At 43.3% G+C, this 14,618-nt stretch overlaps 1 long non-coding RNA gene across 1 annotated transcript; it reads left to right on the top strand.

Annotated features, from left to right (window-relative positions):
• Positions 1 to 268: 268 nt before the first annotated feature.
• LOC138796693 (uncharacterized) lies at positions 269 to 14,209 on the top strand. The gene is made up of 3 exons (XR_011363789.1): positions 269 to 609; positions 7,548 to 7,621; positions 14,053 to 14,209. It is a non-coding gene; the product is annotated as an uncharacterized lncRNA (long non-coding RNA).
• Positions 14,210 to 14,618: the final 409 nt, after the last annotated feature.

The raw sequence follows: 14,618 nt of genomic DNA, 5'->3' as shown, positions 1-14,618 counted from the left end.
CCCAGCATGGGGGGTGACAGGTTTCCTTTAAATATGTGCAGGCAGAACGGGATTGGTAGAAGACAGACATAGGTAAAGACACGCTGGGCTTCTAAATGTACAGCATACGACCGCATGTGCACCTTAATGGTCAGAGATGGCATTGCAGAGGCAGCCGGGAGAAGGAAGCTGATGCCGAAGGACCAAAAAAGACCAATGTGGAGACCAGCAGAAGAGTGTGGAGGTGCGGGACCCAGATGATGACAGCGGTATTGGAACGGGAATGTTGCAAAAAATGTTTTAAGGGGTGAAGCAAATACAATTTCCAGAGGCGCTTAGGAGTCAAAATGAGGAATAAAAGGGGACTATATTTAGGACAGGGACAAACCTCAGTCAACAGGTAGCCCATGCCAGGAAAATCCACCTCGATATAGGCCTCCAAGCCTGATCACCATAGCAACCTGATGTCATTATAAAACTAGAGTAGAAGAGCCAAGCCAGCATGGCGGCAGTCTAGGGTGTTAGCTGGAGCAGCAATGATGGAAGCCTCTACTGTAGGTTCTTCAGTAATCGGGCAAAGTCATCACCAGTGACGGCAGCAAGCCATTGGAACAAGGTGCCGGAGCCGAGGTGAGTAACACTACTACTAATACATATTAATATTTACTATCACAGAAATATACAGAATATGGGGACACACACATTTTTCATGTCATCTCTATAATGTACTATGGAGTTAGAATAAAATCTGCTCATATCTCATGTGTTTTCAGAAATCATATTTCATAAGTGACACGATTTTCCTATAGGGTCAATTTCTATTTATAATGCACCACAGAGACCGGGCGATGAGAAATGATATCTCTCCAGAATCAGTACAGCTTATAGCAGAGAACAGAGTGGCCCTATTGAATACATGTCCGACCAAATGTATTCTTAGTCAAAATAATAAATGTTGCTGCATATCTGACATTACTTACAGGTGATTATACATGCACAGTCCATGGCCAGAAATGCCTGCGACCACAGAATAAGATAGCGAGGGGGGATACTGTATGGAGAAGTTCTGTATTTCATATAACTTAGTAGTTTAGGGTCATAAATGTGAGAAAATCCAGACAATGTATGAAGAGGTAGCAAAGCAGTTTTTGCAACTCTCCATGCTTAATAACAGGCATTAGTTAAATGAGAAGTCCAGCCATTTATAAAAATCCAGCAGGGGCAGGGGGGAATTTGATAACGAGTAGGAACTTACCCCTCCCCGTGCCCGCGGTGAGTAGTGGGACCGGCCTCACACACCCCCCCCCCTCCCCCCTCCATGCTGGGCTCTGGGACCTCTATAGCTCACACATTATGTACTGTATACATTTCCCCTTTTCTGTAAGGCCCCCCATATTGTATACCTACCCCTCCCCTCTGTCCCAGCTCATGGACTGGCCGCTCAGCCAGTCAGTGACTAGGGCAGGACACCGCTTCAGTAAATGATTGGCTGAGCAGCCACTCCACAAGCTGGGACAGAGGGGAAGGGTAGGTATACAATATGGGGGGGGGCCTTACAGCAGAGGGGAAATGTATACAGTATATAGGAACAACTACAGAGAGGGGAAGGAGGTATACAGTACCTGCAGAGGGGGATGTATACAGTATGGAGGAACAACTACAGAGAGGGGAGGGAGGTATACAGTATGGGGACTATCTGCAGAGGGAGATGTATACAGTATGGGGGAACAATTACGGAGGGGAGGTATACAGTATAGAGAATACCTGCAGAGTAGGGAATTATACAGTGTACAGTATGGTGGAACGACGACAGAGAGGGGAAGGTGGTATACAGTATAAAGGCTACCTGCAGAGGGAGAAGGGAGGTATACAGCATGGGGGCTACCTGCAGAGCAGGGAGGGAGGTATACAATAGAGGGGAACAACTACAGAAGGGGAAAGAAGGTATACAGTATGGGGGGGTACCTGCAGAGGGGGGAGGGAGGTATACAGTATGGGGGAAACAATTACGGAGGGGAGGTATACAGTATAGAGAATACCTGCAGAGTAGGGAATTATACAGTGTACAGTATGGTGGAACGACCACAGAGAGGGGAAGGTGGTATACAGTATAAAGGCTACCTACAGAAGGGGAAGGAAGGTATACAGTATGGGGGGGGTACCTGCAGAGGGGGGAGGGAGGTATACAATATGGGGGGACAACTACAGAAGGGGGATGTATACAGTATGGGGGCTACCTGCAGAGGGGGGAAGGAGGTATACAATATGGGGGAATGACTACAGAAGGCTAATGGAGGAATACAGTATGGGGGCTACCTGCAGAGAGGGGAGGGGGGTATACAATATGGGTGAACAACTACAGAAGGGGGAGAGAAGTATACAGTATGGAGGCCTAACTACAGGGGAACTTACAGTAGAGGAGACTAACAACAGTAAAACATAAAGTATGGCGGCTAACTACTGTATAGAGTGGGGCTACAGTGTAGGGGTATACTGTGCTTCTCTGAAAATAAGACCTAGCCCTTTTTTTTAAGAATAGTACAATAAAATGAACCATTTTAAGGCAAGTGGGGAAAAAAGCTTTAGGGTATAAACCCACACGCCGTATATGCAGCAGATACGCAACAAATACGCAGCAGATTTGTTGGTACAGATTTGATGCTGTGTTCAGTTATTTAGATCTAATCTGCTGCGAGTTTGCTGCGAGTTTGCTGCGAGTTTGCTGCGTATCGCAGCAGTAAATACGCTGCATATATGGTGTGTGGGTTTATACCCTTAAAGCCAGAAGTCTCCTATCAGTGAGACATCTAATGATCAGGACAACAACCTCAAACATAGGTACAGCTAGAGCCACATGCTCATTCTCTAAGACATGGCCCCTTTAACCCCTTAGTGACCGCCGATACGGCTTTCTACGGCGGTCACTAATGGTCCTTATTCTGCTGCCATCAGCTTTTTACGGCGATGGCAGAGAATAAGGCTGCGGGGCCGAGACGGCCCCCACCCCATCCCCCCGGCTACCGGAGGTAGCTGAGGGGTTGGGGCAGTGTGTGGGGTCCGTCCCGGCCCCCCCCCCTTACCGACGATCGCCGCTATTAACGTTATAGCGGCGACCGTCGGTAAAGGAGATTACCGGTGCCCGCCGCCGCTTTTCATCTGCCCCCGCCGTGAATCTACGGCGGGGGGAGATGAAATAAGTGTCCCCCAGACCTCAGATCAGCCCCCCCTAGTGCCCCAATAACTAAACCCCCTCCCCCGGCGGCCATCATTTCCAAGATGGCCGCCGCCATCGCTGTGAACCGACTAATGTCGGTTCACAGCGATGGAAAAGTTAAAATGAATGAAAGCCCCATGCTCTCCACCACCGGAGGTAGCGGAGAGCATGGGGCAGTCATCGGGGACCCCCCTGTTTGGTCCCGGTACAAGCGATCAGCGGTATATACTATATACCGCTGATCGCTTGTGCCATGTGCATCCAGGCACTTTTTATCCCCTGTCACCATAAATGATTGGTGACAGGGGATAAAAAGTGATGTCCCCCCACCCCCCAGGTCGCCCCCACCCCCCCTGTCACCCCCGTCCCCCAGTCACCCCCCCTTCCCCATATACTCACCGGATCCACGGAGCTCCTTCCACCTCGACGTCCTGGCTGGTTATGAAGTGCGCATGCGCTTCACAACCAGCCAACTCTGAAAATTTAAAGTGACAGAGACCAATTTGGTCTCTGTCACTGAACTATGATTACTGAGATAAAAAATATCACAGTAATCATAGTAATACAGTGAAAATGAATATGTAAAGTACAAAAAGTGACAAACATACAAAAAAATAAAACACACATAATTGCAGTTTACTCCCAAATTACCCCTAACCCCTCCCCAGAATACCCGTAACCACCGCACGTTGCCCGTAACCACCGCACGTTGCCCGTAACCACCGCACGTTGCCCGTAACCACCGCACGTTGCCAGTAACCACCACAAATTGCCAGTGACCCCCTCCAGATTGCCCGTAACCACCCCAAATTACATGTACCCACCCCAGATTACCTATAAGCACTTCAGTTTATCAGTAACAATCCCAGATTGTCTGTAACCCTTCCAGGTTGCACATAACCCCCCAGGTTCCCCGTAATCATGCCAGATTACATGTAACCCCCCCCCCCCAGATTGCACGTAACCACCGCGCGTTGCCTCTGACCACGCCACAAAGCCTCTGACCACGCCACGATGCCTCTGACCACCGCACGTCGCCTCTGATCACCGCACGTCGCCTCTGACCACCGCACGTCGCCTCTGACCACGCCACGGCGCCTCTGACCACCCCAAATTGCCAATGACCCCCTCCAGATTGCGGTGCCCATGCCAGATAACAGGTATCCACCCCAGATTGCCTATAAGAACTTCAGTTTATCCGTAACTACCCCACATTGCCCGTAACCACCCCACGTTGCCCGTAACCACCCCAGATTGTCTGTAAGCACTGCAGGTTGCCCGTAACCACCCCACGTTGCCCGTAACCACCCCAGATTGTCTGTAAGCACTGCAGGTTGCCCGTAACCACCCCACGTTGCCCGTATCCACCCCAGATTGTCTGTAAACACTGCAGGTTGCCCTTAACCACCCCACGTTTCCTGTAACCATCCCAGATTGTCTGTAAGCACAGCAGATTGCCCGTAACCAGCCCACGTTGCCTGTAACCAGCCCACGTTGCCTGTAACCACCCCACGTTGCCGTAACCACAGCAGGTTGCCCGTGACCACCACACGTTGCCCATAACCACCCCTCGTTGCCCGTAACCACCCCACGTTGCCGTAACCACAGCAGGTTGCCCGTGACCACCCCATGTTGTTTGTAACCACCCCAGATTACCTATAACCACCTCAGGTTGCCCATAACCACCCCTGGTTGCCCGTAACCTCCCCACTTTACCTGTAATCTCATTTTTTTTATTCTATTTTAGTAACTGCGCTATTCTAATAACCATTACTAGCTGCAATTTTGCTCCTGTAAATTGGCGTTCCTTCCCTTCTGAGCCCTGCTGTGTGCCCATACAGTGGTTTATGCCCACATATGGGGTACCGTTGTACTCAGGAGAACCTGCGTTACAGATTTTGGGGTACGTTTTCTCTCCTATTCCTCGTCAAATTGAGAAATTTCAAACTAAGCCAACATATTATTGGAAAAATTAGAGTTTTTCATTCTTACTGTCTACTTTTGAATACTTTCCTCAAACACCTGTGGGGTCAAAATGCTCACCACACCCCAAAATAAATTCTTTGAGGGGTGCACTTTCTAAAATGGGGTGACTTTTGGGGGGAATCTATTCTGCTGACACTACAGGGGCTCTGCAAACGCACCTGGCGCTCAGAAACTTCTTCAGAAAAATCTGCATTGAAAAAGCTAATTGGCGCTCCTTTCCTTCTGAGCCCTCCTGTGTGCCCATGCAGTGGTTTATGCCCACATATGAGGTACCTTTTCACTTAGGAGAACCTGCGTTACAAATTTTGGGGTACTTTTTTCCTCTTGTTCCTCATAAAATTGAGAAATTTCAAACTAAAAGAACATAATATTGGAAAAATTTGAGTTTTCCATTTTTACTGTCTACTTTTGAATACTTTCCTCTAATACCTGTGAGGTCAAAATGGTCACCACACACCAAGATGAATACTTTGAGGGGTGCACTTTCCAAAATGGAGTGACTTATGGCGAGATTTTACTCCGCTGGCACTACAGGGGCACTGCAAACGCACCTGTCGCTCGGAAACTTCTGCAGCAAAATCTGCATTGAAAAAGCTAATTGGCGCTCCTTCCCTTCTGAGCCCTCCTGTGTGCCCATGCAGTGGTTTATGCCCACATATGGGGTACCATTGTACTCAGGAGAACCTGCGTTACAAATTTTGGCGTACTTTTTTCCTCTTGTTCCTCGTGAAATTGAGAAATTTCAAACTAAACGAACATATTATTGGAAGAATTCGAGTTTTCCATTTTTACTGTCTTCTTTTGAATACTTTCCTGTAATACCTGTGGGGTCAAAATGGTCACCACACACCAAGATGAATTCTTTGAGGGGTGTACTTTCCAAAATGGGGTGACTTATGGGGGGTTTTCTCTCTGCTGACACTACAGGGGCACTGCAAACGCACCTGGCGCTCAGAAACTTCTTCAGCAAAATTTGCATTGGAAAAGCTAATTGGCGCTCCCTTCCTTCTGAGCCCTGCTGTGTGCCCATACAGTGGTTTACGCCCACATATGGGGTACCGTTGTACTCAAGAGAACCTGCATTACAAATTTTGGCGTGCTTTTTGTCTCATATTCCTTTTGAAAATGAGAAACTTTAATCTAAACGTATATATTATTGGAAAATTAAAATTTTCCATTTTTTTACTGCCTAATTGTGAATACTTTCCTCCAGCCCCTGTAGGGTTAAAATGCTCATTATACCCCTAGATTAATTCTTTTAGGTGTGTAGTTTCCAAAATGGGGTCACTTATGGGGGTTTTCAGGATACCAGACTTCTAAATCCATTTAAAAAAAGAACTGGTCCCTAAAAAAATCAGTTTCACGAAAATGTGATAATTTGCTGATACATTTCTAAGCCCCATAACACCCTAAAAAAGTAAAATATGTTTACAAAATTATGCCAGAATAAAGAAGACATATTGGTAATGTGACTTAGTAACTAATTTATGTGCTACGACTTTCTTTTTTTAGAAGCAGAGAATTTCAGAAGTTCATAAAATGCAAATTTTTTTCAATTTTTCATGATATTTTGATGTTTTTCACAAAAAACACACAAAATAGTGACCAAATTTTGCCACTAACATAAAGTGCCATATGTCACGAAAAAACAATCTCAGAATCGCTAGCATACGTTAAAGCATCACTGAGCTATAAGAGCATAAAGTGAGACAGGTCAGATTTTGAAAAATTAGCCTGGTCATTAAGGCCCAAACTAGCTGCAGCACGAAGGGGTTAAGTCATGGCAACCATATTTTCTGCATTTAAAACTTGTATTCTATAAAATAATGGAGCTGCCACTCATAATACTGAAGAGGAACAGCAGCCTGGCAATGGCAATGATTTTAAATTGAGTCGCTCTACTTGAAGACCTTGTAATTGTAATGTTTTGCTAGAAAATGATCTGATTGTTATCTTTAATTCAATCAGGGACTAAAGATGAGTAAGATTAAAAAATGCTAAAATAAAAAAATAAAAAAAGGCAAAGCATAAAAAATTGTAATCCGATGCTTCAGATAATGCCAGAAATAATTGTGATAAAGCGGTGAGTGTTAGTGAGGAAAACTTTGGGAAAGTTTGTTTGACTTTGAATACATTATTATTATTATTATGCAAATTATTTAACAGTTGTATAATAATGCAATAAAATGTAATAATGTAATGTAATAGTATGTATTAAAAATAATTATAAATATAAAATTATAAAAATAAATTGAAATAATAATAAAGATTAACTCTTTAGAATGGGACAAGGTGATTTTAGTGATGTTGCTGCAGTTATTGAACCCCCTTCATGGTGCATAACCATTTTTTATTCTCTACATTTCAGGGGGCAGGACCAGAGCTGGGATTGCCAGTAGTTGCATTACTTGACTATTGGGCAGACTTGCCGGACTGTTCGGGGTCAGTCATCTTCTCTAAACTCGAATCTCAGCATTTAACTCCTGGCGTCTGTAGAAGTTGGGGGTGTCCTTGTACTGCCAGGAAAACATGGATACCGCCTATGCCTATGTTCACACACCAGTTAAAAGGACAGCATTACTTACCTGTCTATCCCAGGTTTGAAACTACCAAAAATCCATTTGTTTTGGGGGGGTACAGGTTCCAGAATGCAATGCTTTTCCTCAGCTATTCATCACAGTCCTCCCACCCTGCCAAAATCTGTTGCAGAACATCTAGACTGTGTTCACACGTTGCAGTTTCATTGTGTTACTAAATTATTTGCAGTACTTTTTATTTCATTGTGGTCCCACCCACACAGCACACAGTTACTAGCTGTAACACCACACAGCGCAATCAGTGATATCAGTGCAGCAGCTGCTTCTGGCCAGTCACAGATTGGGAATCACTCAGGGGATTGAGGGATCCAGCCGCGCCCCCTGTGACATCACCCCCTGCCCCCCTGTCTGAATCATCAGCAAACACACGCAATGTGAGACAGAGGCATGTATTTTTGTGTCCGAAGGGGGGAGAGCAGAAGGAGCAGGAGACAATATGAGTTGGCACAGGGGACAGTTTTTTTTACTTCCTGGATTTCTATCAGCTACCAGTGTGGTAGAACCGTACAGATATGGTAATGGACACTTCTATATAACTTTTAATGTACTTTTAATAGAAAACAAATTTTCTTTATGTGGAGTTCCCCTTTAATGATCATGGTAATTTTAAACAGTCTTTATTGTGTGTGAACATAGTCTATAACTGTATCCATGTTTTTCTGGACTCCCCAGAGCAGCATCCAACTTCCAACATCCAAAGCCGGGAGAATGTTGCTGAACCTGAATAGTTCAGCCAGTCGAAGTAATACTATCCTATATCTTTTTATATTTCCCCATCTATGAAGCTGTGTTAGGGTTTGTTTCTTTGTTTCTTTGTTTGTTTATCAGAACAATTGTGGAAGACAACTGAGTTTTGGATTTTTTTTTTTTTCTGGGAGATGCAACTCTGTATATGTTAATATGTTTCAAATTTAGACTTGATTTGACTCTTTAGACTTTTATTTTATAAAAGGGAAAAGGGGTAATTTAACTGTTTATTAATTTTTTTCATTATTAGAGATGAGCAAATACGATTCGATCGAGATGGTATACAATTGAGTATTGCGGTATTCAAAAGATTCGAATTGACTCGAGTAGTGTGGCGAATACGCAGGAAACATTCGAAAGCCCTCCCATCGCAGTTGGCGCTTTTTTTAATCCAATCACCATGCGGGGAGGCTGTGAGGGATCCTGCGAGTATGAACGCAGCGCGAAAACGGCGTCTACCCTCATTGGATCGCTGAACCACATGACCTTAAATCTTAAATACTTGGCTCCCACCTCTCGACCACAGATACACTAGGCAGGCTTACTACAGAACCCAAAAGTCCTTTTCAGGGCTAAGATCCAGCCAAGATCCAGACTTATAGTGTCTCTGGTTTAGCCCACTAAGGGCATGTTATACCCACTAAGGGCACCTGATATATACTGTTCCAGTAGCCCACTAAGGGCACCTGATATATACTGTTCCAGAAGCCCACTAAGGGCACCTGATATATACTGTTCCAGTAGCCCAGAAAAAGGCATGTCATCCATACTGTTCCAGTACTGTACAGCATGACGCATGATAAGCGCGAATAACATGACGCTCTACGGATGTACATTGGAATCATGTATGTAACGCTGCTCAAGAAATATGAAGGAAATGTGTGAACATTGCCGTAAGCGTTTGCAAAGCGTTCGCAAATATTTTTCCTTCGCAACTGCAGAGAGTGGCAAAATACTGCGATTTTGGAGTGTTGGGTGCACCCAGGCATGCTCCCCCTAATGTCACAGTATTATTCCGGAGGTGTTGGCATAGTTTAGGGAAGTTTCATGGGGGACTTGGTGACCTCCAAGTGGACAAATTTGGATTTCCAAGTGCCGCAAATTTTTTTCCCATTGACTATAATGGGATCAAATATTCGTTCGAATAGTCGAATCTCGGTGACTACTCGATTCGAATTCTCGAAAGTCAAATATTTCACTACTCGCTCATCTCTATTCATTATGTATTTTTTTAACTATAATAAACTTTAACATATACATTATGTACTTTTTTTAGTCCTCCAAGGGACTTTTATAAGCAATCTCTTGATCGTTTGTACAACGCAATGGTTGGGGATTATAGTTTTGAAAACGTTTTTACTACTTTTTAATGTAGCAATCTTTTCATTGTTTACAAAATTCAATGTTTTTCATCTATATGTCAGGCTGTAATAGTAGGGTTACATAATCGGCATGAAGACCTTCCGGAGGCTCTTTCTGCAGGCCATCATATCTGGTCGCCAACCAATGGCTGCATTGCAGGGTTGCTTACGGAGGACTTGATAATGTGGGCAACTGTTTGTCTCCTAAATGTTGATAGAAATATCAAGGCTCACTTTTGACCCATTTACTCCACCCATCTAGTCTCGTTCTAGGTCAGGGGAAAGGAACCTTGGCTCTCTTTGGAGAGCCAAGGTTCCCTACCCCTGTTGTAGGTGTTCTAAATTTTGGTTGTTCTTCATAATTGTAATTTAAAGTGTCACTGTCGTTATAACTTTCAAAATCTAAATCAACAGTAGAGCTAATATAAAGCAAGTTTGCAATACACATTTATTATTCTTTTTGTTGTTATCAAAGCTGAACTTACCAAAAATCCAGGTCCAGTCTCCTGAAGGCAGATTTTCTATCTGGTTGGAAAAAAAACAGACTAATCACAGGAATTCCGGCCAGTACAGAGAGTCATGGCTCAATGTGTCCGTCAGTCACATGACTGCCTTCTCTCTGTGAGCACTCAGATGGCCTGGGATACACAGGACTTCCTGTTTTCTGACTGGTTCCTGTTTCTTGGGAAAAAACTGTCAGAAAACAGGAAGTGCCGTGTTCTCCATGATAACTAAAATAATAATAATAATAATAATACATGTAAATTGCAAACTTGCTTTATATCACATCTACTGTTGATTTAGATTTTGAAAGTTTTAACGACAGTGACACTTTAATGACAAAGGACACCATGTCTATCCGGTCACCAAAAAGTACTGTACATTTCCAATATGTATTACATGTATGGCCAAATCTAACAAATCTCCTAACTTCTAACCTGTCCCTGTATGGCTACCATCCTACCATACACATATAAATAAAAATTGGCCTTTGCCAGGGGCAACAATTTTTATGGATAAATGTTCTAAGCTTGGGATTGTCCTGGGAAATTAGCAACAGCTGGCAAGCATTTCATTACCTCCATTTGTCTTCTTTTTATGGGGACGCTCGTCGTTTAATACGTTCTCGGCTTCGGCTTTGGTTTTTTTTTCCACTATAACATTAACATTTGTGAATTTTCAATATAAATCTTCACACATGTTTCAGATGTCATTCTAGGAGGAAAATTAATTTTACGACTTTTCCTTTAATAAAAAACGGTCTGCTTCATCGCCTGTGGAGTAACATTTAATGAACACTTTTAATTTACTCCCCCAAATAATAAAAAAGATGATTATGATGTCATTAAAGTTATGGTAACATTAACCGATTATTACTCCTATTGTCATTAAATTACATTTTCTGTCAAAGACTATTTCGTAGAATGACAAGTGCAAGTTTTGATTTACAAATTTGCCTTATGATGTGATGTCGGGTCTGGCGGTAATATAATTATCCAGTGGGGGGACTGATATTAGGATGACAGAGCTAAATGGGTTTCTATGACCGATAAAAACCTTGTGAGAGATTAGAAAATAATTCTGATTTATTTCCAGAAACATCGACTTGTGTCTTGTACTCTTGTGTGTGGTACTCAAGATGACAGGGCTAAAGAATAGGATAAAAACTAGAGATGAGCAAAGCAAATACGGCGAATCAAAATTCACTGCGAATCGGGCCATCAATTAGCTTTATTCAGTAAAGCAAATTCATACGGATTCATTATCAAAATTAAAAAAATGCTGTGCATGCTATCTGGAGCATCACTTTGTCGGAGAAAGGGATTAACCATAATCCCTAGCGCCCGTCAAATCAGCTGCAGGCCCCTCTGTGATGTCAGCATCTCCCCCTCTATATAAGGAGGTTTGGTAACAGAGGCGGCCAGTCGGCTGTGTGGAGGAGAGAGCAGGATGGCAGCAGGCAGTTACAGCAGAGCAGGGAGAGACTAACAGAGCGATATAGGGACAGAGAGGAGAGGAATGGCGGAGATTGGATGATTGACTGGTTGTATGACATTTAAAAAAAAAATTCTGATTTTTTTTTACACTTTTACAACAACAACAACAACAACATGCTTTAACAAATTCTGTAATAGTCCCAGTATTGTAGCTACTATAGTTTTGGCGGTTTTAATGAAATTTGTTAGGAATCGATTTGCGAATTGTAACGAGTTTGACCGGAAATTTGCAAAGCTTGTGAAACTAATTTCCGGCTGCTTTGCTCATATATATATATATATATATATATATATATATATATATATATATATATACGTGTGTTTAGCTGACATACTGTACAGAGAGATCAGGGATGGGGAATCTCTAGCCCTCCAGCTGTTGCAAAACTACAATAACCATTATGCATGGAAAAGTAAGGGGTACATGGTGCATGACATTCTTATAGGGAGAATATAGGGGACACAGGGGGCATGGTTATCTTATAGTGGAATGTTCAAGGACCTCACAAGTACCTTTCTTGGATGTTTATTCACACTAGGTTAAAAAATGAGCAACGCGTTTTGGTGTCAGACTGACACCTTTATCAAGCTCCTCCTCACTGCTAAACACCAAGTCCAAGGACTTTGCGTTGAGATTGATAAAGGTGTCAGTCCCACACTGAAACGCATCAATCATTTTTGAGCCTAGTGTGAATAAACGTCCAAGAAAGGTACTCGGGAAGTCCTGTAGTTCTTTTGGGAGTCCTGCACAGTGGCTGTATGATTGGTCCAATTGTTGATTCCAAACTACATTTTTGGGCTTTGGCATCAGGACGGGTGCAGAGAACCATAAGCCGGGCAGCGGACTGATTTAACATAAACGCCTACTAGTGTTGTGTCTAAGGTTTGCACAACACCACCAGGTTAGTCTGGTCCACTTTTAAGTAATTTTCCTACTGACATTGTCCATGCTACACTATATTAGTGCCCCACTTTGTCTATATATGTTGTTTGTTTGCCCTATAGTGGAATGTGGGATACACAGGAGGACATGGTAATTCTTGTAAAAAGATTGTGTTGACACGGGAGGGAATTATAATCATGAAAGGGAATTTGGGTGCGTTGTAATCTTATAGGGAAATGTGGGAGGTATAGTAATCTTATAGCGGAATGTGGGAGGTATAGTAATCTTATAGCGGAATGTGGGAGGTATAGTAATCTTATAGGGAAATGTGGGAGGTACAGTAATCTTATAGCGGAATGTGGGAGGTATAGTAATCTTAAAGGGGAATGTGTGGGGCACAGGGGGCTGGACATTCTTATAAGGGGAATGAGGAGGGCATAGTGGGCTTGGGATCCTATAGGGAAATGTGGGGGCATGCAATCTTATAGGGAAGCATGATACTAAAATGCTCATTTTGCCGTTCAGTGCTTATTATGTCTCGAGTCCTGTCTTAAGACCATGAAGCAACCGGACACCGGGGACCAGAGTGTCTGAATGTTGATGGCAGTGCTCTAGCCAGGGAGGTAAATGGATGTCATTGTGCTCATTATGTCTCAAGTCCTGTCTTAAGACCATGAAGCAACCGGACACCGGGGACCAGAGTGTCTGAATGTTGACGGCAGTGCTCTAGCCAGGGAGGTAAATGGATGTCATTGTTTTCAAGTACCTTCTCCCCTGGCATTACCGAAAAAGGATTCCAGACCGCAGTAACCCCTTTAAGCACTATGCCCCTTTTAATTATACTATTAGTGGAGCACTAATTAAAATAATACCATGGCAGCGTGAAGGGGACCAATTTTTGGAAACAGTTAGGTGGTCCATTTAATCCGCCATTGTTTACAAGACCCCCCCTTAAAAAGTGTCATATTTACAGTCCCCCTCCAATAGTGTCATACATTTAACTGTACTTTTCCCAACATTGTCAGTCCATTAGCGAGTTCTGCTTTACCCTGGTTTTGTACTACCTTAGAAATACTTTTAAATATCCCAATGACAAAGACACAGACATAATGGCTAAGAGAATAAAGTAACATGACAGCATTTAGACAATTTCAAACTTTGCAGCTAAATTTTATAAATTGAAATACACACTTCCAATTTGCCGGAGGCGATTTCACAAAGTATTTACACTTCAAATGTTTGATGTAAAAAATGCAATTAGAGTCTGAGCGTGTCATCTCTATTCTAGGTGAATCACATGCTACTGGAAAATGCCAGCCCTTTGGGCTCAGATCAGGTCTTCCAATCTGTGAGAAAAAGAAGTCATGTTACATTTCTTCTACAGTGACAGGTGATTTTCTAAAGCTTAAAAAAGTCTCTACATGGCAAGCCGGATCTTAAAGGGAATGTGTCATCACAAAATGATCTATTGTTTAAATAAAGTTTTTACTTTAAACATATTTTCTATAAATTTTTTGGTGATTTTTTTTTTCTATTTTATTTTTTAAAATAACTCAAAATCAATTTTAAAGGACAACTCCGGCGGGGACCCCCCCCCCCCAAAAAAAAAAAAAACACAGACACACACAGACACCATACTCACCATCCCTCCGGTAACGATCGCCACTCCATTCGCCCGCCGTCCGCCTCACCGTCACCTGCCTCCGCCGTCCAGCGATGTCTCTTGCTTCCGGGTCCATGAGAGAGAAAAGGCTGCCAGTGCGCTTGCGCACCGGCAGCCTTTTCATTGGCTGAAGCGCATCACATGGCTTCCAGCAAGCTCAGCCAATCAGGGCTGAGCAAGCTGGAAGCCAT

The sequence above is a fragment of the Dendropsophus ebraccatus genome, chromosome 7, assembly GCF_027789765.1.
Source record: "Dendropsophus ebraccatus isolate aDenEbr1 chromosome 7, aDenEbr1.pat, whole genome shotgun sequence".
NCBI lineage: Eukaryota > Metazoa > Chordata > Amphibia > Anura > Hylidae > Dendropsophus > Dendropsophus ebraccatus.
This window is presented reverse-complemented; position numbering and strand designations above follow the sequence as displayed.